The 23,859-nt window shown below is 43.7% G+C and overlaps 1 protein-coding gene across 10 annotated transcripts in view; it reads left to right on the top strand.

Moving 5' to 3' along the window:
* EVL (Enah/Vasp-like) overlaps window positions 1-23,859 on the top strand; it is a 121,449-nt gene that overhangs the window by 76,193 nt on the left and 21,397 nt on the right. The window contains exon 1 of one of the 10 annotated variants that reach the window (XM_032112808.1): window positions 14,394-14,519. The exons of the other annotated variants lie outside the window; for them this stretch is intronic. The gene's annotated coding sequence lies outside the window, so the exon portion shown is untranslated. Of the gene's footprint in view, window positions 1-14,393; window positions 14,520-23,859 lie in introns of those variants that run through there. 10 annotated transcript variants of the gene reach the window in all.

Raw genomic sequence — 23,859 nt, 5'->3', positions numbered from 1 at the left:
TTCCTTGAGGTGTTATTAATGGCTACTTTCACAATTTTTCAGCTCAGCTAAGATGATTGATTAAAAATAGTACAACTTCTTAAAGGTACTCCATGGCTCAGTTCTGCCACTGAATTGCTCTTGCCTGGTCTGCTATCCTTGCTATATATATTTGATCCTGGGAGGAGGTGTGCTGCTACCACGACTTTTTGCGAGAGGGATCTACTAAGGGAGCCTTCACCAGATATTGAGGAAAAGTAACATTGAGCTGGTAAGCCTGAACATACAGAGAAGAAACCTTATCATAATTATTCTCTTCCAGTATAGCACAGCACAAATCTGGAATTATATATATATAAAAAATTATATAGATTTGTTCACACCAAGATTGCAAAAATTATTTATTTTTAAAATTTCTTTTAAGGGACAACCTTCAAAAGCAAACAAGTTTTGACAAAAGCTGTTCAGCAGTTGCCTTTGTATTTATGTATTAGAATATGGTGAACAAAGCAAACCAGTTATTAAATACAAAGTTGTCTCTAATAATGTGCTTTAATGATATGTCGTGTTACTACGCAAGGTGTGAATATTTGGTGCCCCTGGTGTCCCTAGGTTTAAAAATTCCAATTTTTTAGTACTACATCTTAAAATTTCCTTTCTGTCTGTGATGTGAACATGTACTACTTTGGCCTGAATGGTAAAACGTAAATACCTGCCCAGCTGGTCTGGGTGACAAGCGAGTGACACCAGCAGCCCATCCTGCTGTTCAGAGACATCTTCACACTTGGACCTCAGAACTGCTTTGCTAAAATAAGTAAAGAGTTAATAAACCCTTCACATCTCACCAGCTAAGTAAGTATTGCTGCAAAGGACTTCTGACCTGAACGAGAGAGGTTCAAAAGAGCCTCTATATTCTGGTTTTGGTGTGGCCGCTCCTGGGGAGCCCCACGCTCTTTGCTGTACTCCTGTGACCACTCCCTGTCTGGGATGGGCACTTTCCTAACTTTCAAGAGGTACTACCCCTTGCACAGTGGCATTTAACATTGAAACTGAGAAGTTTTATGTGTCACATTGGTATTTCAAGCTCTGCTTAGCAAATCTTTGATAGCAGACAGACACCGTGGTGCCAGCCAGATGGGTGACATGGACTGTGGGTAAAGCCATCTCCTGCCTCAGGCTTTGATCTGCCTGATCCCAGGATTTGTGGTCTAGCAGAGCTTGGGTACATTGTTCCTGTTACCACTTGTGTGAGCAGAGGCACAAACCAGCCTCAGGAGACGTGAAGTTTTGTGACAGATTTGAGGTGAGATCCCACTCTTTCCCCAGAGTGTTCTTCATCCCACAGATGTCCCTGGTCACACTGGAATTCACTGGGTCTGTGTTTAGGTGCCAGCTTTTCCCCAGCATCTCATCTGGACACTGTGTCTGATTGCTTAAGTCAATGTCTCTGTTCATGTTCCACTTAGGAAGCTTTTTATAAAATAGTCCAGCTGGCTCAGCTGTGTCTTCTGGAAGGGGTGATTTGGGCTGCCATCAGCCAAAGTACTCACTGGAAGTAAAACAATCATGTGAATAATGGTGCTTACAAAGTGCTACCACGTCCTGCCTTGGACAGCTGGTCTGTTTTTCTGAAAAGTTTTTCAGTTCCACTTTTTCAAAATAAAAATAACTGCATGTAGCTCTCGCCTGCTTATATCTTTAAACTATTGTTTTTAAAATATAGTAATGATAAATATTAATTAGACAGCTACGTGGTTGCTAAAGCAGGTGTCAGTACTTTCACTGGCTGGATTGAAAGTGGGGAATCACAGAATGACAGAACCACAGAATGGGTATGGTTGGAAGGGACCACAGTGGGATAAAATATTTGTACATCCAGAAGAAGTTAGCTAATATTAATTTTGAGTAGTTGCACTGTAGCCAGAAATAAAATTGCAGGTTTTTTTCATGTGTGAACCTCAGTTGCTGTATACTGTAAATCCTGGAGGTCTCCTTCTCTTACATGGCCTTTGTACAATGCACTGACTTTGTGCAGTGACCTCTGATTTACACATTTGGTGGGAGCCAAATTTGTTGAGACTAACAGGTTTATAAAATGTGATCTATTCCTGTTGAAGAGTGAGGGTAGCACATGAGACGATCATAGTGTGCGTGTTTCTCTTCCGAACGACCTGTGTTAAAGCTTCTTGCATGAGAGGCTTTCTCCACGTACTAACTCAGCCGACCTGTCTGGTCACCTCCACCTTTCTCTTGCAGTTGAACTATGTGAAGAGATTCATAGAGCCACTAGAAAATGAATTTCAGCATGAAAGAAGGCAGATACGCAATTACACCTCTGTTTTGTTTTATTTTCCAGTTGTAAAGTGTGGTATTTACGCTTATTTCTCTTTTTTTTCTTTTCCTGAGAAGATCCAGACAAAAAGGATGGCATATTTCAGCAGAGGACTGGTGGTGGTTTGTTGTGCCATCTTAGAACAGTGCATTTGTAAGTTTAATGGGGCATGTAGGATTTAATAATTGGTTTATCAGAATATTCTTATATTTTTGTGGCAAGCAGGCAGCAGACTTGCTGTGGCCTCCAGCAGCGTTTTGTCTCCTGGTGCTTTCTTGAGAACTGAGGATGTCTTTAGTCTATGGTACTATTTAAAGCAAGCTCAGTCATGTGTGTGTATTGGTTAAGTGTGTGTCAGGTTGTATGGGATGGAGTGATGAGCTGCTCAGGGAACTAGCAGGAGGATGGGGCACTTTCCTTGCTTTTTCCATCCTTTGTTTCCTTGTTCACATTCCAGTTGGACAGAAGTCCAGCCCAGGAATGAGCAAGTGATGGCTGTGCAGCTATTTGGGAAAGCCCAAGCAGCTCAACACTTTGTGCTGCCTCAGGGAGTGAAAAGTGTTCCATGTCCTTCAAAACCTGTCTGCTCTTTTTAGAGCCTGTGAGTACTGGCTCTCTGTCTGCCCCTGGCTGGTCCAGAGTGTATATCCAAAAATCTGTCTCTGTTGGTCTCAGAAGAGAAACCAAAATGCCTGCCCTGTGGATTGTCCTGATTTCTCCTTGTTGTAATTGATTTTTTTTTTTTTAATTTGTTATGGAAAACATAAGCAAAATACATCAGCTAGTCAGGAACCAGAAATGTATGCAGCTGGTCCAAATCAAGCCTTTTCAATGAGAAAAGGATAGGCTTTGGTCTCTAGTCTTTCAGTTCAATCATCCTAAAAGCACTCGATGTTTCAGAGAAAAATACAACATTTAAATAGATTTATTATTCTGCCAAGATTTATTTGAATTAAAATTCACACTGGAGAAGGGTTTAGGGGAGAAGGAAGTACAATTTCATTTGCTAAGTGATACTGGAAGATTCCTTGGGAACTGTAAAGAGGCTGAGGGAAAAAAAATCCTGTTTTCATTTCATCCCTTTTTAGGACACTAAGAGATGGCAGGTGGGGAAAGTCTGACAGAACACCTTGTGCATTGGCACAGAAGCAGCATAAAGCCTTTCACATACACGTATTCTGAAAATTAATTATTTTCAGCTGTTACAGTGGGAACACAATATAATGATTCCTCCAGGTCTGCTGTTACAGTGCATCATTTCTGTCTATTCCCTGCAGCCCAGGTTCAGCCTGCAGCTGAGGGTGCTTGGCCATGACCAGTCCAGCTGTCAAAAGCGATGGCTCAGAGGTTTATGTTTAAGCATATGCTCGCCTGCTTGTCCAGGTAGGATCCCAAGTGGCGTTGCAGTATTGCAGTGAAGAAGAGCAAAGTGTCGGCGTCAGGAGGCTGGAGAGGACTCAGTGAGCTGCCAATTTCTGTCCCAAGTTTCCTAAACCCCCAGGGCAGGAAGGAGACAAACCTGGTCAGTACAGCACACTCCTGTGTGCTGGTCAGTACAGCACACTCCTGCCATGAGCTGTTCCATTCAGGGCATGGCTGCATTAGCACAGGTAAGAAGCAGTTTATACAAGTGTTTTTAGTGAGATTTCAGCTCCAGTGGTTGTGGGTGTTGCTGAGGAGAGTGTGATCTCTGACAGGGAGAGACCTTTATCACCAGGGGAACTTCTGATTCTGCCTTTCCTTGTTGTTCGATATTTCTTGTCATTCCCATCTCCAGTCAAACGCACCTTTGTTTGTTCTTCAGGATGTCAAGCTCCAGCATGACAGCTCTGTGCAGCGTGTTTATCCACCAGGAAGAAAGACCTCCAGGAGGGATGCCCTTGAGATAGAGCTGAGTGCAGCCACAGTTCCCATCTGCAGCACCCAGGTGCTCTCTCCAATGCAACCCCTCACTCATGCTGTTGTCCCTCTCTGTTAATGGCTCTGGCAGCTGAGAGCCATGACTCATTCACCATTTTGCTCCTTACTTTCCCTCTGGCCATAGACCTGAGAACAACATTTTTTTTTTTTTGCCTTTTCATCCTTTCAGATCGTGTCCAGATGTATTGACTCTTTCTTCTTTTTTTGTCCCTGAGTCAGAGTCTTTGCACAAACCCTCTCTGAAGCTCTTGCAGGGCTGCTTGGGGTGTTCAGGGCTGAGCTGCCTGGACTCCAGCAATGCCAGCACCACATCCAGGGAGGCTCCCAGGCAAGCCAAATCAGTGGAGCATCATCACCTGCTAGCTGAGGTGGTGGATGCCTGCTCCCTTGGCTGTCACCATTCTTGGCCCTAGAGCCTGTGTCCCTTCCGTGAGCAGGCACATGCTTACCTCATCCTCAGTTCACCTTCAAACATGCAGCAGTGTTACCCACAGTCAGCTGGGAGGACATGCAAGGGGAGTAGTGCAGGGCAAGAAGGTTCCTCTGCCATTTCAGCCTGGCAGCTGCTCCCCAGCTTCCCTTTACCCTGTCTGCCCTTTCTCTAATTTTCCTGGTTTTCCCTAATCTTTCCTAATTTGGGAAGTTGAAAAGGAGTATAACACACTTTGGTGTCTTACTGTTTTAGACACAAACCCAAAGCATGGCACCCTATGAGATGCTACAAAGAAAATTAGCCCCACCCCAGTCAGACTTGATACACACCTGTTTGTGCAGGGATTCTCATAGCTGTTCACACCTGGCCCCCAGACAAAGCAGGGCTTGGACAAGGCTGGGCACTCTGGGCATCCAGGCAGGCACAAAGCACCAACAGTTGATCTTCCCATGCCAGGAGGCTGATGCAGTGAGCAGTGCTGGGTCCTGGAGATAGCAGTGCAGTATGCAGGTTCACAGGAGCTGCTGTACATCACCACGGAACAGGATGCCATGCAAAGAGGTGGCAGGGGTAGAAGGAGTAGCTCTGTGTTGTATTCAGTCACATCCCTTAGAGGAAGGAGGTTTGCTCTGTGCTACTCTCCATGAACACACATGTTTTTAACAGGCAGAGCAGAGGTGTAGAGCAACCAGCTGCTCCCAGAGTGTAAGGCCCTGTGCTGTGGAGGGTGGTCACTCATCACAGGGTGTGAGCCGACCCCTGTGGAAGGACGTGAATAATCTCTCACCAGGGTGGGCAAGAGGTTTGTTCTGTGTACCTGATCCTGTATTTTCAACTGGGAGTTTAAACTGGAGAAGAGTTACAGGATTTGTCTGATGTATGACTGTATGTAAATTGCCATGGTAACCACCACATTTCATGTGCTCAGGGCATTTTCCTAAATTCTGCAAGAAGCTGTAGCTGTGTTTATTTATGCAGCTCAAAGTCAAGTTTCATTAAGCCACTGGCTGCTTTGGTTTTTCAATCTCTCTTTTCCTTTTCTTGCCACCGTCCATTTTAGCTCTGCATTTTTTCTGTTCCTTTCCAAATACGAGTGTTGTTTTGAAGCACAGGCCCTTATCTGTACCAACCCCCCCTTTTAATTACAAGAGAAATCGCAACTTAGAACAACTCTTCCTTGACACAGAAAGAGTAGAATAGCACTGGAGGAGTTGTCATCATTTAGCTCACTTAACCTCACTTGGAAATTTTGAAGTCTGCAGTGTTCAAGGCCAAAGTTCCTGAGTTCTCACAGTCCCATGTAATTATTTATTATTAAATGAACATAAATATTTTGGTTTGGACTATTTTGCTGTAGTGAGTAGAGTAGCATTGTGTCTTTTAGAGGCTTGGTGCTGTGGGGAATTTTAATACTAAGTCAGCATCCTTCTGCTTTTTGGTTCCTTGTTTTATAGAAGGTCATCTGTTACAGCAGAGCTCAAATTCAGGCAACCATTTAGGAGATTATTAAGTATACTTAGGTAGTAAATGTGAATTATCTTTTAAATAACTACCTTAATTAAGACCTAGAAGCTGCTTAGTGGACCCCAGGCCATTAATAGATAAGTAATTTTGCAATAAAAACCATGGTCAGCTGAAGCTCCTTTATTTGCTCTCCATATGCTGTGGACACTAGTGATACCTGCTCCCTTAATTTCCCCGGTGTTATGTAGGGGTCTCTGGAGAACATCAAGTCCAAGCACCTATTTAAAGCAAGGCTAAGTTCAAAATTTGATCAGGTTACTCAGTGCCTTGATCCAGTGAGTTTTGAGAATCACCAGGGGTGGAAACTTCTCCACGTGACCAGACCCTTGTTCCAGGGCTGTGCCTTTTCCATTGTGAACCAGTTGGATGTTGGCATCACACTGAGATTGGTCCTCAGCCTTCCTTTCTCTGAGCCAAATAAGATGACTCCTCTGGCCCCTTCCTCATGTGCCATTTGCAGCCTCCAGCCATCTTCATCACCCTCCAGTGGATCACAGGATCATAGAATCATACAATCATAGGATAGTTTGGGTTGAAGTGGACTTTAAAGATCACCTAGTTCCACCCCTCCTGTCATTAGCAGGGACACCTTCCACTAAACCAGGTTGCTCAGGGCTCCATCCAGCCTGGCCTTGAACACTTCCAGGGACAGGGCATCCACAGCTTCTCTGGGCACCCTGTGCCAGTGCCTTACCACCTTCACAGTAAAGAACGTCCTCCTTATATCTAATCTAAACCTACCCTCCTACCTTAAAACCCTTTCCCTTGTCCTATCACTCCATGCCCTTGTAAAAGGTCCCTCTCCATCTTTTTTGTCAGCTCTGGGTGGTACTGGAAGGTGCTATAAGGTCTCCCCAGCACCTTCTCTTCTCCAGGCTGAACAACCGCAGCCCTCTCAGACTGACTGTCTAGGAAAGGTGCTCCAGCCCTCATGGCCTCCTCTGGACCCGCTCCAACAGGTCCATGTCGTTCATGTGCTGAGGGCTCCAGAGCTGAACACAGTACTCCAGGTAGAATCTCACAAGAGCAGAGTAGAAGGGAAGAACCCCCTCCCTTGATCATGGCACTGTGTCAATAGTTTTCTTGCATGGCCCTGCTGAGTTGAGTAGGCATGCCCTAAGGAGATGAGACAAATGGCATTATTGTTCCTTGAACAATACATTTTTCTTTTCATTTAGGCTGTGTACTATAGCTGCAAATCATCGCTGTGATTTCTGAGAATATGGAGCGTGAAGGGTAAAAAGTCCGGTATCTTAATCTAAGAACAGCTGTGACAGTGGGAAAGCTGTGTATTTCCCAAAGAATCTGGGAAGGTGCCTTCTAGTTTTCCTGCTCACTGTCAAAGTGTTGATGATTATCTGTTGAAAGTACTGAATTTCACAGCATTGTGTGGTCCATTGATTCCACGCAAACTGCAAACATATTTTGGTGACAACAATCCTAGATGTTGTCTAGTTTCTCCTTAAGTCAGTAGGAGGATTTCCATTGACTTTTCTTGAGGTTTTTGTGTGATGTCTGCCATTATTGTATTGATGGTTATTTTTTATGCAGTAATGGAGCTTTAGCTAAGAAATGTCAGATTTGTTTATTTCTTTCCATCACTGACATTTTATGTTCATTAATGATACATCTAAACTAGAGAAACAGAAAGGAGAGTGAATTCTATTGTTAAGCAGAAGTTGGTTTAGCTACCAGGAATATGCCAACAGGTCTGCAAAACTCCACTTAAATCCAGTAAGTAATTGAGCTTATCTCCTCATACACAGGGTACTATTATTAGCAAAGCATTTAATTAGCTGTCTATTGCATTACAGCTGAAAGCCAAACACCTCCTCCGGCATTTCCCAAGAAGCCTGTCTGTAGTTCCCAGAGCAACACTTCAGGATTGCGTGTGGCTGAGTAAGATTTTGCTGCAGGAAGCTTTACGATAAACTTACTTGTATTATTATTGCCAGCCTAAAAAAGTACATTTTTTTAGAAGTTCCTAAGGCAAAATCATGCTGATCTGGCTTCACCCATGAAAGGAAGGGTCTAGAAAATGGCCCAAGAAGGTGCAAACATAATATAAACCTTCAGATATCAATTGTCCTGCCCCTGCTCCAGCACAGCTAATGAATGAAAGAGGGGCTTAAGAAAAGGCTCTTGAGGAACATCCTCCAGGTATTAGAAAAAACTACACATAGAATTAAGCTGAATGGCAAGGAGGACATGTGGTGGAACTGATACAGGAGGTGCTGACTTCAACACATCTCAGGAATGTGCTCTTGGCTCCTTGCAATGGCAGGAGAGGCAGCGTGCTGGCATCTATTTATGCAGAGCTCAGCACTTTGCAGAATTGGGTCCACCTGCCACTTGAAGCCTATCATCCCAAATCAGGCAACCACATGCTGACTATTAAACAAGATGTGTTAACCACTGCCTTCTTCCATGAGATGAAAACAAGGATTGTGATAGAGATGGGAATTCTGCTCTGGCTGCAAAAGCCAGTCCCAGTGGGAAGACTCCTGGTTTTTGTTTTCACTGAGCCATCCTTGGTGTATTTGGTGTGATTGTTTCACAGATCAAGGCTCAGGACACCACAAGGCTGAGGGCTTGGCAGTGTTCCTCCTCCTCCTCCCCATCTGGCTGATGGGAGATCTTGGCTAATGGAGTAGGGCTGGAGTCCCCCTTGCTAAGGGACTCCCATTATTAGGAGATCAAGACTTACTTGCCTAGATTATGATCTGTCTAGGACAGGGAGTAACTCCAGTCGTGCATTTGTCAGCACCTGGCAAACAGCATCAAAAACTAAAATCAAGGCATTATTGACAGTAGCCCACAAGTAAAATTAATACAGATAAAAATGTTTCTTTTCATAGTCTTTTCTCATAATTAGCCAAAATAACCAGCTTAAAATGAATTAGCCCTATATACCCACATATACCCGTATATATTAGTAAACTGCTTTATTCAGTAGAGTGATAACACTACTTGTAGGAGAAAATATGAAAACTGAAATTCATTAGGGAAACATTTTGCACTGCCATTAGATCTGATGCTGCTCAATGTGCAGTTTCAATTTGTTTAATTCACATTGATGTGCAGACAAGGCTGCAGAACAAGAAAAATACAAGCATACATTTAATATTAGCTACTTTGCTTGTTCATGCATACTTCAGCTAAAGCTTTGGTGCCATATGATTTCAGATTCTTTCTGTCTGTCCCTACTCAAATAGTCATGGTTGTATTCACACTTACAGAAAGGATTCTGAAGCCTACCTTGAAGTAAACACAGGGAATAAGGCATATGTTCAGTCCATACTTTCCTCTTGCTCATGCACGTAGGAGCTCTAGCAAGAGCTACAACGAGTTACACGTGTGAAAATCAGACAGATGCTTCTTAGGCACAACATTAGCAGTGTGAACCCATTGGTCTTTCTAGGACTGAGACACAGAACACTACGAACATGTGCAGTCCTCACTCCCCATTTCAGCCAGGGAGTAGGAAAATGTATTTACCCAAGAGGACAGATCCACACAGAAAACATCATCTTCTAGGTCCAGTTTAGCAGGAAATTATGTCCATTGGGTTCAATGGAGTAACATTTGGGTTCCAGCTGAAGGGCTGGTCTTCAGTAACAGCTTTCACTCTTCATTTCTAATTGGGGAAGAAGGGCAAAAGCAACTATCTTAAGATATACTACAAATAATTCTGCTTATTTAATTGCTAAGGAGTAGTAAATACCACTAATGTTAATTTTCACATTAATAAAACTAAAAATTTTATTAATACACAATTAGGATTTTTTTTGTCAGTGGAATAGAAAAATACGATTTGGTGTACATCAAAGCAGCTTCAAAAAGTATCAGTGTTTGAACATAAGTAATTTCTAAAAAAAACTTTATAACACCTGTCAAAGTTACTTAGCTCCCTAACATTGCCTGTGTTGAGCACTTAAGTCTTACTCGTACAATCATTCTCATGTTTGGTACTATTTCCTATATAGATTGCTACTGTAAAAAGAAGTGAATTTGCTAGTGCTGTGTATTATTTATGTAGAAAGTTTTTCACCCTAAGTGGAAAGAAAGAAAACTGACAAGATCCAACCTTACCTTCATTTTAATTCCTTGGGAAGGATGTTTCATTATTTTGCCCCTCTTTGAAGTACCAGGTCTCTGAAATCTCTTTTTAATGGCACAGATGAAAAATGAATACGTAGAGGAAGGAGTCAGTGTGCAGAATTCAAAGAACACAAGACATTTTGAGGCCGTGCCATGCAGGGGGATGGGAGCAGCATCTCGGTGTGGGTGGCTGTGTGTGCTGGGTCCTGGGCTCCCGCTGCTGGCTCTGGTTCAGCAGTCAGGCAGGAGTTGTTCTCTCATTGTCAGTGAACCAGCTGTTATGGCAGATGATCATGCTGAATTTCAGGTCATTTGATAACTAGGGCAGACAGCCTTGTTTTGCAGTTCAGCTTGGGTGACATGTAGATTAAGAACTTCATCAGCACAATGCAGAATTGCTCACGTTTCTCGGGTGCCCAGGTGGGCTTGTCCTGGTGGTGGAGAGGGGGTGTTCAGCCAGGTCCCATCCTTGGCAGCAAGCTCTGTCTACTGTTTGTCACTTCTGCATGCAGGAGAAGTGGGACATTGATAGTTTTTCAGCTTTATGATGAATGACATTCCTAGTGGTTCTTATTTAGGCTATCACTTAAGTCTGCTGGTAGGCTCTGCTTGGTCATCAATGGGAATTGTGGTGCCAGCTTCCAGACTTGTAAAGAAATGCTTATACCCATGTCAGGGAACAGCAAGGAAAGCTTCCCAAATCCTTTGGTGGCTTGGCAATACCTGAGAGCAAACTTATGGGGAGGGGGGAGCCCTTATGGAGCCACAGAGGGGAGCAGTCCAACCATGCTCCTTTGTCAAGCTGCTCGAAAGTAAAGTGGCAAGGCTTGCTCAGGGCCAGGGGAAGGATTAATGTAACATTCTGGGGAAAGCAGCTGGAAATATCACGGTTATTTTCTCAGCCTGGCAAGCTTTTAAGCTTTAATGGATTCCCAGAAGAGTCAAGCAGATCTTTGGTGTAAAGAAGCCTGTAAGCAATGATGTTGGATTCCTAGAATTTTAGAGTCAGAAGAGATCGTTAAAGCCATCCACTGTAACCTCTGTTCAAACCTTTGGTATTCTGGCCACAAATTCTTTACCAAGTGAAAGCATATTTTAGAAAGTCACTGTCTTGATGTAATAACTTCATGTGATAGAGAATCTACCACTTCCCCAGGTACGTTTTCCCAACTGGCTCATTACCATCACTGGTAAATAAAATACTGTGTTTGAAAGGATGCACCTTGCTCTGAAAGCATCAAGCTGCCTTGCTGATGCTGATACTCAAACCAGACTGTTCAGTCATCTCAGCACTGGGTGGAATGTGGCCAGCCTGTCCTCCACCTGGGACACAGGCACAGAGCAGGGCTAAAAGAGGATGCTGGGCAGCTGAAACACCACTGGTGTAAGAAATGTGGGAATAAAGACAGGATTGCAAGAGATTTCAAGAAATAACCTTGAAGAGATTTTTTGTTCTGAAAAAAGGCTCGGTTTAATGTAACCTAGAAGGTTGTATCTGCCCTCTCTCCCCCAAAGCTTCTCATAGCATGTGAAAAGCATCTACAATTTGAAATGGTAAAAAATTTAAGGAGAAGAAAGAGTATGGAATTAGGTATTTTGGCAGAGAGCAGGCTGCTAAAGGTGCCTGTCATATTAGAGGTGCAGCTTAGACTTGTTTTCTGTGTTTCAAAGTGAATACACCCTCTAAGGCAAAGCAACTATTTTTAACTCTCATTCTCGGAAGTGCTTTTTCTCTATGCTGGGAGAAAGGATACGTGCTCTGTGTCACAGTTGTCTCACAACCACTTACCTCGCCAGCCTCCTTTCAATAATGAGATCAATAATAGGACAGAAAGCTGGTCACCCAAGCTCAGTGATGAATAAACCTCCACACCTCATTCTGGGGGATGAACAAGGAGAGGGAAACCCTGTTTGATTTATCAGGAGAGGTCCCATTGTGGAAGATCGGGCAGAGCCAAACAGGCATCTGTTACTCACTGCAAGGAGCATTTGCTCCCCGTGCCCCCTGCAAGGCTCCCCCTGGCACACCCAACGTGAGTCACCAGCAGTGAGCAGAGTGCTGAACCAATGCAGCATGGTACTGGGTTTTCCAAACCCTCCCTGGATCTATGGGTAATTTGGCAGAGGCTTATTCTCTTAGGATTGGACTCATCCCAGCTGTATTTATAGGACTGAGTCTCACCCAGGCTTCTCCTGTAATCAGCAGAGAGACGCATGGCTGGGGAGGATTCATCCCTCTTTTAGATTGGCACCAATAACTGAGGAGGGTGGGGATGCAACTAGAAGTTTGCAAAGCTGAAGGGCTTTGAATTGTGCTTGCTAGCCTCTGTACAGGAGTTTGGGGCTTTTTCCTGGGTCTCAGGCTTTCTGCATCTTAGGAGAAGTTCATCATGGTTTCCCAGAAGTGCCTGTTCATACTCTCAGGGAAGAGAATGCATTTTCAAGTGGATCATAATTAATTTGCAAGTTTAAATTAAGTCGAGCCCTCTGAGAAGTATCAAATGCATGCCTGCACTTCCTTTATACCAAATAATGCTAATAGCAGTGTAGCAGACTTCAAATTTCCCCATCAGTTAAATTGATTGAAACTTTTTTGTAGAAGGCAATTTAGAAAGCAGTATGCAGTAATATAGGTATGTTACTAGTGACTATTTAATTGTTATCATACTACAGGCTACTGACAGACAGCAGCTTAAATACTTGTAAGTGGGGCAACTGTCATGAGAAATGACTGATTTACCAGCCTTCATCTTTCCTTTGCAGATATTTTGCTCTTAGCAGTGCCCTGCAAAGAAAAGATATGGGAAGTGTAAGCATGTCTTTTAAATACTGTTTAATTTAGTACCACAAACACTGTCATGGTTTAATCAGAGCATATTACTGGAGAATGGCATCAGTACAAGATGCTCCAATGCAGATCATTTTCTGGTAACTGTAATTTTTACTTGAGTTGACAGGGTTTTTCTGGGCTTGGTCTGTGAGACTTGCATTTGCCTGAATGCTTCTTGCTCTCTATTTCTTGGCAGAAACTTTCAGTCTTGCGTCCCATTAAAAATGGTTTGTAACTGGAAATACGTGTTAGGGGCTAGTTCTAAATAGATGCTGTGCCAGCTGGGTCTTCTCACTCGCATGGGTGGGTCTTGATTCAGGCCCCTAAATCCGGGCTGTCCATGCAAGAACTGAAGGTTACAGCCTGTATTTCTCAGCTGGTCTTGCTCACTTGTGCCTGTACTTCAGGTACTGAAATTCAGGAGAGGATCCATTAACTTAAGAGTCCTGGCTTGGCATGGACTCAGCCAAGCCTCCGTGCAGGGAGCAGCTCCAGAGAGACAAAATGTGGAGGTGAGCAGGCTGCTTTCTCCCAGGTCTTAAATCTGCTCTGTACAGTCTTACTCAAGCCTAATTGCTAAGGTAAGTGAGTGCATTGTCTGTGGAATAGCAGCCATCCCGAAAGCGTAGTGTACTACTGGGAAACACTTCAGCTCTCCTTGGGACAGTACCCAGGAGTCCTTTGGAACTGATGGTGGAAATGGAGGTTGAGAGCAGAAAAAGGCAATATAAAAATTTAAGGCTTGTTCAGTATAATCAGCTTCTACAGGTGTAACAAAACATCTGACACTGACCCTTAATACCAGAAATGAGTTTCCATCTTAAGAACTGCAAAGATCTGGTCAATGGCATGACAATGGCTTTTTTCTTATATTTTGCCTGGCTGAGGAACTTAAAAGTTCATTGTTCTCCTTCTTGAGTGCTTTCCAGAGCTTTCTAAAGTACAAACCTTCTCAGAGTGGTACTAAATGAAACCAAGCACTCAATTCATTTCATAGTGTTATTTCAGTTTTGGCACAGCCTCTGGGTTCTTAGCTGTCTAATGTGCTGTTAAGTGCCTTCTCAAGCATGGATAATAGATATTAGGAATAAAGAAGGAAGGCAACCTTTTCAATCAGGGACAAAATGTACAGAAAGTAAAATGACATGAGTTGTATCAGCTGCATATTGGCTCCTATGCACACAGTCTCCAGATACAATCAGTAGGTGCTCAACCAGATAATTACAGCCTTCCTGCAAAAGGCTTCATGTAGGAGTCACCTGCCTGCCTGCTACCACTTGCAGGATCAGAGCTGTCCTTTTTTTTCACTGCTGCAGACTGTGGAATTAGTGTTTTCCAACTACTGTTTAAAAAAGAAGCATTTTTCTAGCACCTCTCCTTCCAGCGGGCTGCTGCACCAGGTAAGCGCTGGGCATCAAGAGGGATTTGTCAGCCTTTTTGTCAGTAATGATTTATATTTGTCAAAATGCAATTTGCACAATTGATTTCCTGTTGCAAGGATTACAGGAGCAGTTAGTTGGGGGAGTGCTTGCCTTCCAGGCAGCTGGTATTGGTTCATGCTCAAAATGAGGTCAAGGTTTTTTTTTATATACAGGAGTAAGAGGTGGTCAATTGAATTGTTACTTAAAATCTCTTCAGGTGCACAGCATCTGCAAGTGCTCCTCATTCAGGAATCATCTGTGCTACCACAGGCAAGCTGGCCTGTAACCTTTGGGAAAGTCAAGTAATGCTAATAAGAAATTACAAGATTTCTGGGGGGGTTTTATGCCCAGTACTGCACAATAGAGTATCCCTTCTAAGTGACTAGCATGCAGCTGGTGGCACATGTATCACAGCTTAGGAATCCCAGTGCAGGTGTTATGAAAGTATTTTTACAATGTTTTTGGCTGCACCAGATTGGGGTTTTTTCCCAAACTTGGATCGACACTGATAGTGTCCAGCAAGTCATAACTTTGTTTACCTGAAGTAGAAGAAAAGGTGGTGGCTTGTGTCATACTCTCTGGGGAAACTGCCTTCTGAGGGTCTTTAATTATTTTTCCTGTGGGCCATGCTGCTATTTCCACTTTCAAGGGGTCACTCTCTTGCTGGTGGGATTGTGGATACCAATCTTTATTTCCAAGTCAGAAGTGATGGTGGAGTTGCTGAGAGAACCTGTTCCCAAACCAAATGTGCTCTCCTACTCTGCCACTTAGTCACATGGTGACCCTGGCTCTGCTGCCCCACATTGTGTTAGAATGAGCTATTTAAAAATATTACATCAGTTTTAGGGAGGAGGGTGGAGTTGGGGTGGAGGCAGGAGTTATCACACCCACTCACTGGTTTTCTGGCTCCATGGCAGACTGTTGGCAGGGAGTTTGTTGTGCAGGTGGTAAGTCTGCCAAAGGATCTGCAGGAGTTGGTTAATCTCTATTAGATCGGTTTGAGAGTCTCTGAGATGCTGTTTGGCCTTCAAGGATGTTTTTTAGCTTTTTATTAGTCATGACCATATTTAACCCCACAGAAACCACAACCTCACTGTGTAAGAGGTAAGTGTGTAAGCAAATAATAAAGAAAATACGGGGTGACATAGTCTCGGCCAAATAAGTCACTGAAAGAGTTAGATGCATTCTTATGACAGAATTAAGTTGTACCTCTCTGGGTTTACAGATTCTTTCATTAGTTTGATACAGTGTTTTAAATTGCCTACATTTGTGTAATACTGTTTTCTTTTGAAAGAGCAGGTGGTTCCAATGGTGTTGCAGGATAAGCGACCACTTTGGAGGTGATATTTTACATCAGCCAGATGCTTCCCTTCAGTCCTTCAGTGTGAGATACAGCAAGAAAGCACAGGAGAACAAAAAGGATTTGAAGTGCTCTCAAAACTGAGAATGCAATGGTTTGATACCGTGTTCTCTAGGAAAACCAGAGTCCTGAATATAAAACATGGCCTACAATTTTAATGCTATTTTTGTTCATTTAAATATATTCCCAAATCTTCTTAAATCCTCAGAATGTAATTACACAAAACCATTGGCATTTATGGCTGTAAGACCCTGAATTTACACTCGGGTTTGAATTTAATACTCCTGTTTCTGGTGTGCCTCTAATGGCTTGAAAAGCCAGCAAGAAGAAAACAATGAGCAAATACAGGTAGAGTTTAGACCATCTGTGTGCCATAGTGAAAAAGATAGTTTGGTATTAACAGAGTTTTTGCTGTCTCAGATATTGATTAGTTAATGCTTGTTTTGCTCCATCTGATAGTGGGGAATACCTGAGAGGTATTGATATTGTAGACTTAAAATGGGTCATAAATAATTCATAGCAGCAAGCATTAGAAAACATATGATAAGCAGCTTTGCTAGCAGAATATCTACATATCAGTCATTCTGAGAATGTTGTGGGAGGCAGGTACGGAGAGTGAGCAGCTACTGAGTTGTGATGAGTAAGTATTGTCTGAGAAGGATAGGAGTGGCTTTGGTACATTGCTAATTATGAACTTGTTCCACCTGGGTTTCTCCTGGTGTAACCATAGGTAACTTATAGAAACTTACCATTTTTATTCAGCATATTCTAAAAATCAGATTTAGATAGAAGACTTAGCAGCTGAGTTCAGTGGGTCAAAACACTAATTGATCTACATCAGAGTAGTGTCGCAGAAGCTATGGAGACACATTCCCTAAACCAGCTATCAGTCTGCTTGAGGAGTAGAGCATTAGGCTGTGTGAAGTCCCCAGCAGACAGAATAATGCAAAGACAAGGAGGAGGGAAGGAAATGGATCAAAGGTGATAAGGCAGAGGTGGAGAGCAAATAAATATTCTGTTTATCCTCCTCATGCAAACTCTCCATTAATTTCAACTGGATTGCCTCTAGAAGACCTGCCACACTTAAATATAGATGAGGAAAGTGATTAGCAGGCAAAGTAAAAAGAGTGAAGTGTTGGAATCAGAGGAGATCTGTGATGATGGGATGATGAAGAGTACTGAAAATTTAATAGCAGATGGGGATTTTAAGCCAGATATACATATTTCTGAAGCCATCTTGTTCACAGTTACATTTTAAGACTAGTGCTCAACATTTATCACTGCACCTCCTTGACTTCAGAAGCTACTCTGCCAGTGAACTTGATCCTGCACGTTCAATTGCAGCCATTTTGTCCCCAGGACAACTGAACATTCTGTTTATTCACACTTTTTTTTTATTGTAATTGCTTGCACGTAGGTGAACGCAGGGCAATCTGATTGGGGCAGGAGGCAGAAAATGCAACTTTTCTTACTTTCACGGTATTATGTGAAAGTCCAGACAATGAAGTCTGGCTTCAGACACCCCGAAGTGTTGTGATAGGTGAGGAAAAGGGTCCAATTAAATATTTAAGTGGCCAGGCCCACTGTGCTGCTGCAGTGGGGGATTGATTACAGCTGGTGAAACCTGGTCCGGGGGGAGTGCCGGGCATGCGGAGGGTGCCACAGGGAGTGCGCTGAGGCGGCTGCGGCCATACTATGGTCAGCAGGGAATGGATTTGGCACTGCTTCTGCCTCTGCCACTGTGACTGCATCATCCTGTGCCGAATGTCTTGTAGGTGATGGAAATCTCCCCGCTGCCTTGCACGTCCTGTTCCTTGCATGCCGTGCTCCCGTGGGAGCTCTCCTGGGAAGGGGGAAGGGATGCTCGCGCCAGGGCGTTTTTGCATGGAGATGTTCTGTGCCGCCATCCTGTTGTGCTGGGAAACCACTTGCAGTTGTACTGCATTGATGGATCATTTTTCTTTAATTTGCTTTTAATTCTGTCAGGTGGGCAGTAGGAGGCTGAGATAATATTTGAGAGAAATGACCCATTAGGTTGAGGAGATGCCAGCATTAGTCAGGGCTGTTAAATCAGGAGAAGTCATTACAGCAAGAATGTGGGACGAAGGCTTCTGAATCAATGTGTTGGATTGCTTCTCTCTTCACTTGCTAGTGAATGGAATAGATAATGGTTTTAAAAAACAGATATGAACAAGGGCAGCATTTTATACCTGCTATAGTTAATGGGATATTTGCCTATTTTTTTCTCCATAACGACCTACCTGTGACTGTCAATTCCTGTTAGCTCTTCTGGAAATGAGGATTTGCAGAGATGAGTGGGTTTACTCTGGGCCTTCCTAGTTAGTGGGACTTCTGCTTCCCTTAAGCAGATAGCTTGGCTTTGGGTGTAAGTGTGAATGGGATCAGGTGCTGTATTTGAATATTTTGTTTATCTGTTTAATTTGTTAGACTGTGACTTAATTATCAAGGAATCCTACCTATTCATAATGATATCTTTACATGTGGTTTGTTGGTTTTTTGTGGTTTTTTTTTTTCATAAATCCCAAAATATATCTCCATTTAGTTGTGTTTCATAGAAGAGTCCTCTTCTGTCCAGTACTCTTATCCAGGTGCAGGTACCCATCATAGTTGCCTTACAGAAATGTTGGGATTTAAATCTTGGTAAAATGGATCTTGTCTGGATCTTAACCATTAATTAGATGCAAAAAGTGTGTTTATAATACGGTGTTTTCTGTGTGCATGGTGCTTCAGTGCATGTATGGGCCCTGCTGTTCTCCACGTGGTGGAAAAGACTACCCTGAGGGGTTTGCTGTGATAGCAGTAGTGAAACAGGAAAGAGACACTTGAAAACAGAGAGCATTGCCTTGCAAGGTTGCATGTAGAGATGGGCCAAGAATAGGCTGTGGTGCTCTTGGTGCCTTGGGTGCTGCACCAGGGTACAGTGGGTATATATATACACTTCTGATCTAATGTGTCATAAATCCTATTGTTAGGCAAAACTAGAGATGATGTTTGACCAGCTAAGTGTGTAAATATCAGCTGATTGAACTGCTGTCCATGCCAGTGGCTGGGTGCTTTTTCCCTGTGACTTCAGAGATTTTCAGAGTTTCAATTCATCTCAAAAAAAAAGAAATTATCAAATCCCTGCTTTTTATTTGATGTAAAGAAATATAAGTGTGAAGTGGGAATGAACAGATGTATGCCCTTACTTGGGTGCAGACACACACAGTCACACTTAGCTAAAAGCAGATACTCAGTTTATATTTCACAGAATGGATGTGTGGGGCTTGAGTCATCCAAGGGAAAGTGCTTTCTGAGCTCAGCAACGCTCCTACTGCAGAGCACGAGGCCAGCATTGCAGTGTCCCTGTCTCTGTTGGGACAACACCTGTCAAACTGACACTGGAGTGAAACAATTCATGTCCTCACTAAAACCAAATTCAGGAAAAAACTTTGCAATATAAACCATATCTTTAGATGGTGCATATTGATTTCCACTCTCAGCTTCCTTGGAGCATCCCCTGCCTGGACTCTGGCATTAACTGAATGCCCATGCAGTGGTGGGGGGTGCCAGCTTCTCAGGATGGCACATGGTCTCAATTTTAATGAGATTCTGATGGTATTTGGTGTTTTTCTTAAAGGTCCATTACTGCCTAGAGGTACAAGATTATGAGCTAATCTTCACCTTTATTGAAATGTTTCAATCCTGGATGTTCAGGAAAATAGACTTGATGCACATTCTGAAAAACAATCAAAAAAAGGAGGGAACAGAAGTGCTCTGGGGCTTGTTTATTTGACACTAATAATTGTGGGGTTAATTTACTTTCTTTTTTTTCTTAAGCTAATCTCACGGTCCTGATTTTATAGATTGCTTTTTTACTTCTGGCACTGATTGACATCTTCTCCCATCATCTATCCTGAGTGTCTTTATAAGGCCACCAATATTGGAATTACACCCTTAGAAAGTCAATGATGCTTTTTTTTTCCTTTGTTTTTTGTAATACAAAAAAAATAAAATAACTCTCCCTATACTTTTCTATGCATGTAACATTTTTCTCAGAGCCAGAGGCAGCTCCCCTAACAAATGCAACTGGTCATCAGCTAAGTTGGATGCTTACTTATCATGAAACTGCCTGTGGAAACAAGGCTCTTCTCTAAAGGCATCAGAGTGCCTGCACCAGCTCTGCCAAGGAGGGAGGTGCTGGCAGTCCCCCCACCCGGAGCTGCCTGGCAGGTGGCTGCCTTACCTACCTCAATTTCATCCACGCATAATTGAGCCGCTGCTGAATTAGTTCTCTTTTGCTCAGAGCTCAGCAAAGTAAACAGAATTCCCCTGGGAAGCTCCAGGTCCATCTTTTCCTGTCCTGCATGGAGGTTTCCTGCATTCATCTTGACAGAATTTCTCTTTGTTTCTCGGAGAGCCACCACTGCACAGGTCTGGCCCTGTCTGAGCACATGTGGCAGGCTCTGCAGCACTGGTGCCTGATCCAGTTGGATGTGTCGCCATCACCTTCCCTTGGGCTGCCATCCTCAAGGTCTGGTGCTCAAAGCACTTCCTCAGGAAACAGGAAACCAAGGTTCAGCCACTTCCCCTGCCCAGGCAGAACTGCAGCTTTCCTTGCTCACCTTCCCCCCACCCTGACAAGCTTGTGCTATTCTAGAGCAGTGTGTGTTTTATTCTTCTTGTCAGAGCTGAGCTGCTGAGAGGGAAATAATTTCTAGTTCTTACATGTTATGTTAATCAGTCACCAGATAAAATACGGGGAGTCCCATACCAGAACACATGGGCTCCTGTCCCTGTTGCTTGCCCTAACTATGGGGATGCATTCCCAACCACTCCAGGCTGCATTCTGGGGAACATGCTGACCCCAACAGCCCTGGAGCCACCTCATGTGAAAGGTTTCCTGTTTGCACAGTCACCTATGTGTATTTTTAAAATCTTTTTTAAAGCTGGTTGTGCTGGTTTTTATGTGAGAGGTAACCCGAATTGTGCTGCTGAGCTGAGGCCCTGTTGCTGAGATAGATGCAGCCGAGCCATGTCTTTTACATATTTACTATAACCCCTGCTGTCAGAGTGGAGTTGCTTGCTGCAGGAGCTGCTTTAGCACTGTCTCATCTGTATTGTATTCAGAAGGAAAAAAAATTAAGTTTTTCTCCACCAGCTCAACCAAGACACCAGCATGAAAAATTATCAAATGCTGTGCCAGTGCCATGATGAACAAACAACCAGGATCAAACAAGTGTCATCAAATTTTATGCAAAATAATGGAATTAACCGCTTCAGTATTTGAGCCAAAGGCACACTGGTTTCCTGTTGGTGTGCTCAGTAGCACTTCTGGTGAATCGAAGATGGTTTCTTTCTAATCATCTTTCTGGATCTTTGCATGGCCTTTCTTTTTGGTAACTCTCCTCCGCATCTCATGTCTTCCATCCTGCTCAGTGCACGTGCACAGCTGTGTGGTTGTACATGTAGGGACCCCTACAATTCCATCTGTTGATTTTTCCTAAAAAAAAAAAAAGACAGGAAAAAACGGACTGTGCACAGCATATGCACCTGTACACACGTCCTTGCAGGAGGTCTGAACTAATGAGAGGGTAGGGCACTCCCATGTTTAATACAAGGCTTGTTTTTCCAGCTCTGTCACTGTCCTTAAATCTTATCTACATCAGAAAGTTTCAGCAGTGAATGTTAAATCAGTTTTTAGTTCAAATGAACAGACTTCATACAGACCCCCTGTGCTCACACCCTTATTTCACTTTAAGCGGGGCCTGTTTCATGTTGGATTAAAGTAATCTCGAGGTAAAAGATAAAAGCAAAGCAGTTGCAATCTTGGGAATGGTGCCTTTAATAGGTTCTAAGATGGGAATTTCTAGAATTCAGCTAGGAGTTGGTTCCTGATAGACACTGCTCCTTATCCAGTGTGGTATAGGGTAAACTCAGGTTATGTAAAACACTACTGGAGATGATTTTAAGAGGATGTGTTTTACTTTGCTTTGCCACAGACTTACAGCACTTCTGGTCACCAAGGAACAAAGAAGGGAGGTAGAGAAGGTTTTCTGGCACACAGTTGGAAACGCTCCTTTCCCTGCATTCTACCTGCCTCAGGTCAAACCAAATTTGGTCTGCATCAGAATAAGAATGCCTTAGGTGACCTTTTGCATAGTTTTGACTGCGTCAGTAGCAAATCTCACCTGTAGGTAAATTGCTGCAACCAAATTTTATTTGTGCAGACACAGCCTGGGTGTAATTGAGTCACTTCTGCCTCACAGCATTGGTGAAGCTTAATTAAGGCTGATAAAGTTCTTCGCAGTTCTCAGAGGAGAAGTTTGGTCAACGTCTAAATGATGTTACAGAAGGTATTTAATGTACTCTGTTAAAATGCTGCCGAGGCACCCAGCCTGTGAGTAACACTCACTGAAACTCTTTCTATTTCAAGTTAATATTTAATAGGAGTGAGGCAAACTGCCTGAAAGCAGGCTTTGTGACACTGTACCCAAACCCTCCCTTAGTGGGGTGTGCTCCCTCTCTCTGCCAGGGTGCCTTGCACGTCAAACCAAACAAGGCAGGAGCAGGACACGTGGAGTCCAAACCCCCTACCACGGGGGTGCTGTGGCAGTGTGGCAGCACTGAAGGGCCCATGGCTCTGCCCAGCTGCAGTGAGGGACTGCAGTGAGCAGTGATCCCTCTTCTCAGTCCTTCAACTCCCCATGGAAAGTTAGGTCTACCTGACCTGCCGTGACATCCAACTCTGGCTGTACTCACTTGGACCCGAGAAGTAGTGTAGGCACCCTGCTTTATCTACGGGCCTTATCTAGGCTAATTAGATCAGTGCTTTGTCCAGGATAATTGTCTCTAGTAATGAGTTTAAGGGAGTGTCTCTAGCACAGTTAGTCACCAGCGCTGTTGCTCCCATTCTAGCGCCCACTCCTCCGGATGCTCTATGGTGGCGTGTGGCTGTGCCAGGACATCTCCAGCACGTGCAGTCCCCACTAGGAGAGAGCAGGCTGAGGTCCTCGGGGCAGAGGCAGGTGTTTAAAGTGCTGACCCAGACATTGCTCAACAGCGGCAAGAGAGCTGAACTTACAGGCAGGCTGTGAATGGGGAAGTGGTGGCGGATGGGGACACAGAGCGCTTCCCGCTCTGGCTGAAGTGGGGACAGCACCCACAGGGTTTCACACCTCACTGTGGGGCTGGCCTGCCTGGGGGCACTCGGGAGTCGGGCAGCAGCACCGCCGGGAGCAAAGAGCGCCAAGGGCACAGGGGGGAAGAGGAGGGGTTATGGCGAACAAAGCAAAATACACTGCCCGGCTGAGTCCCAGCATGGGTTTGCACGCTGGCCCAGGCTGGACCTGAACAGGGACGATTGGATTGGCATCGGTCAGAAATGCTTTCAGCAATGGATATCTTGGGGTTTTATGACAGAAAATGCCGGTTTATTTGAAAGATATTGCTGTTGGAAAGAAAAGCTTTGCAGAAACTTGTAATCTGGAATGATTTCGTCTGTTCTTGTCAGGATAAGCAAGTGTTTGTCACATTGCCAGAATATAAATGATGACAGGTCAGACCTGATGGCTGAACCTGAGTCTCCCACAATCCAAGTATATGCTGGACTCATCAAACAATGAGGGAGAGCTGTCTATCTGACACCTCTTTTGCTCCCATAATCTGCTGAGGGTTTGTGTTTGTTTGTTTGTTTGTTTGTGGTTTTGGGGGTTTGTATTTTTTTCACGAAATCATCTTGTTTTTCTCATATGCAAAGCAAAAATTTTCAGTATCATGAATTTTAAGCCCATATATATTTGTAATTCAGTTCTGACTCTGGACCCTTTCCTTAGCCCACCACTTTCACCACGCTGTCCCGTAAGCACCATGGAGGCTGTAGGAGTTGCAGAAACCCCAACCAGGGGCTGCTTCCAATGTGTATAATAAATGAGAGTGTGTTAGATTGGACCTGCTGTA

Source organism: Corvus moneduloides, chromosome 6 (assembly GCF_009650955.1).
Source record: "Corvus moneduloides isolate bCorMon1 chromosome 6, bCorMon1.pri, whole genome shotgun sequence".
Taxonomy (NCBI): domain Eukaryota; kingdom Metazoa; phylum Chordata; class Aves; order Passeriformes; family Corvidae; genus Corvus; species Corvus moneduloides.
The sequence above is the reverse complement of the archived record's forward strand: the minus strand, read 5'-3'. Positions and strand labels throughout refer to the sequence as shown.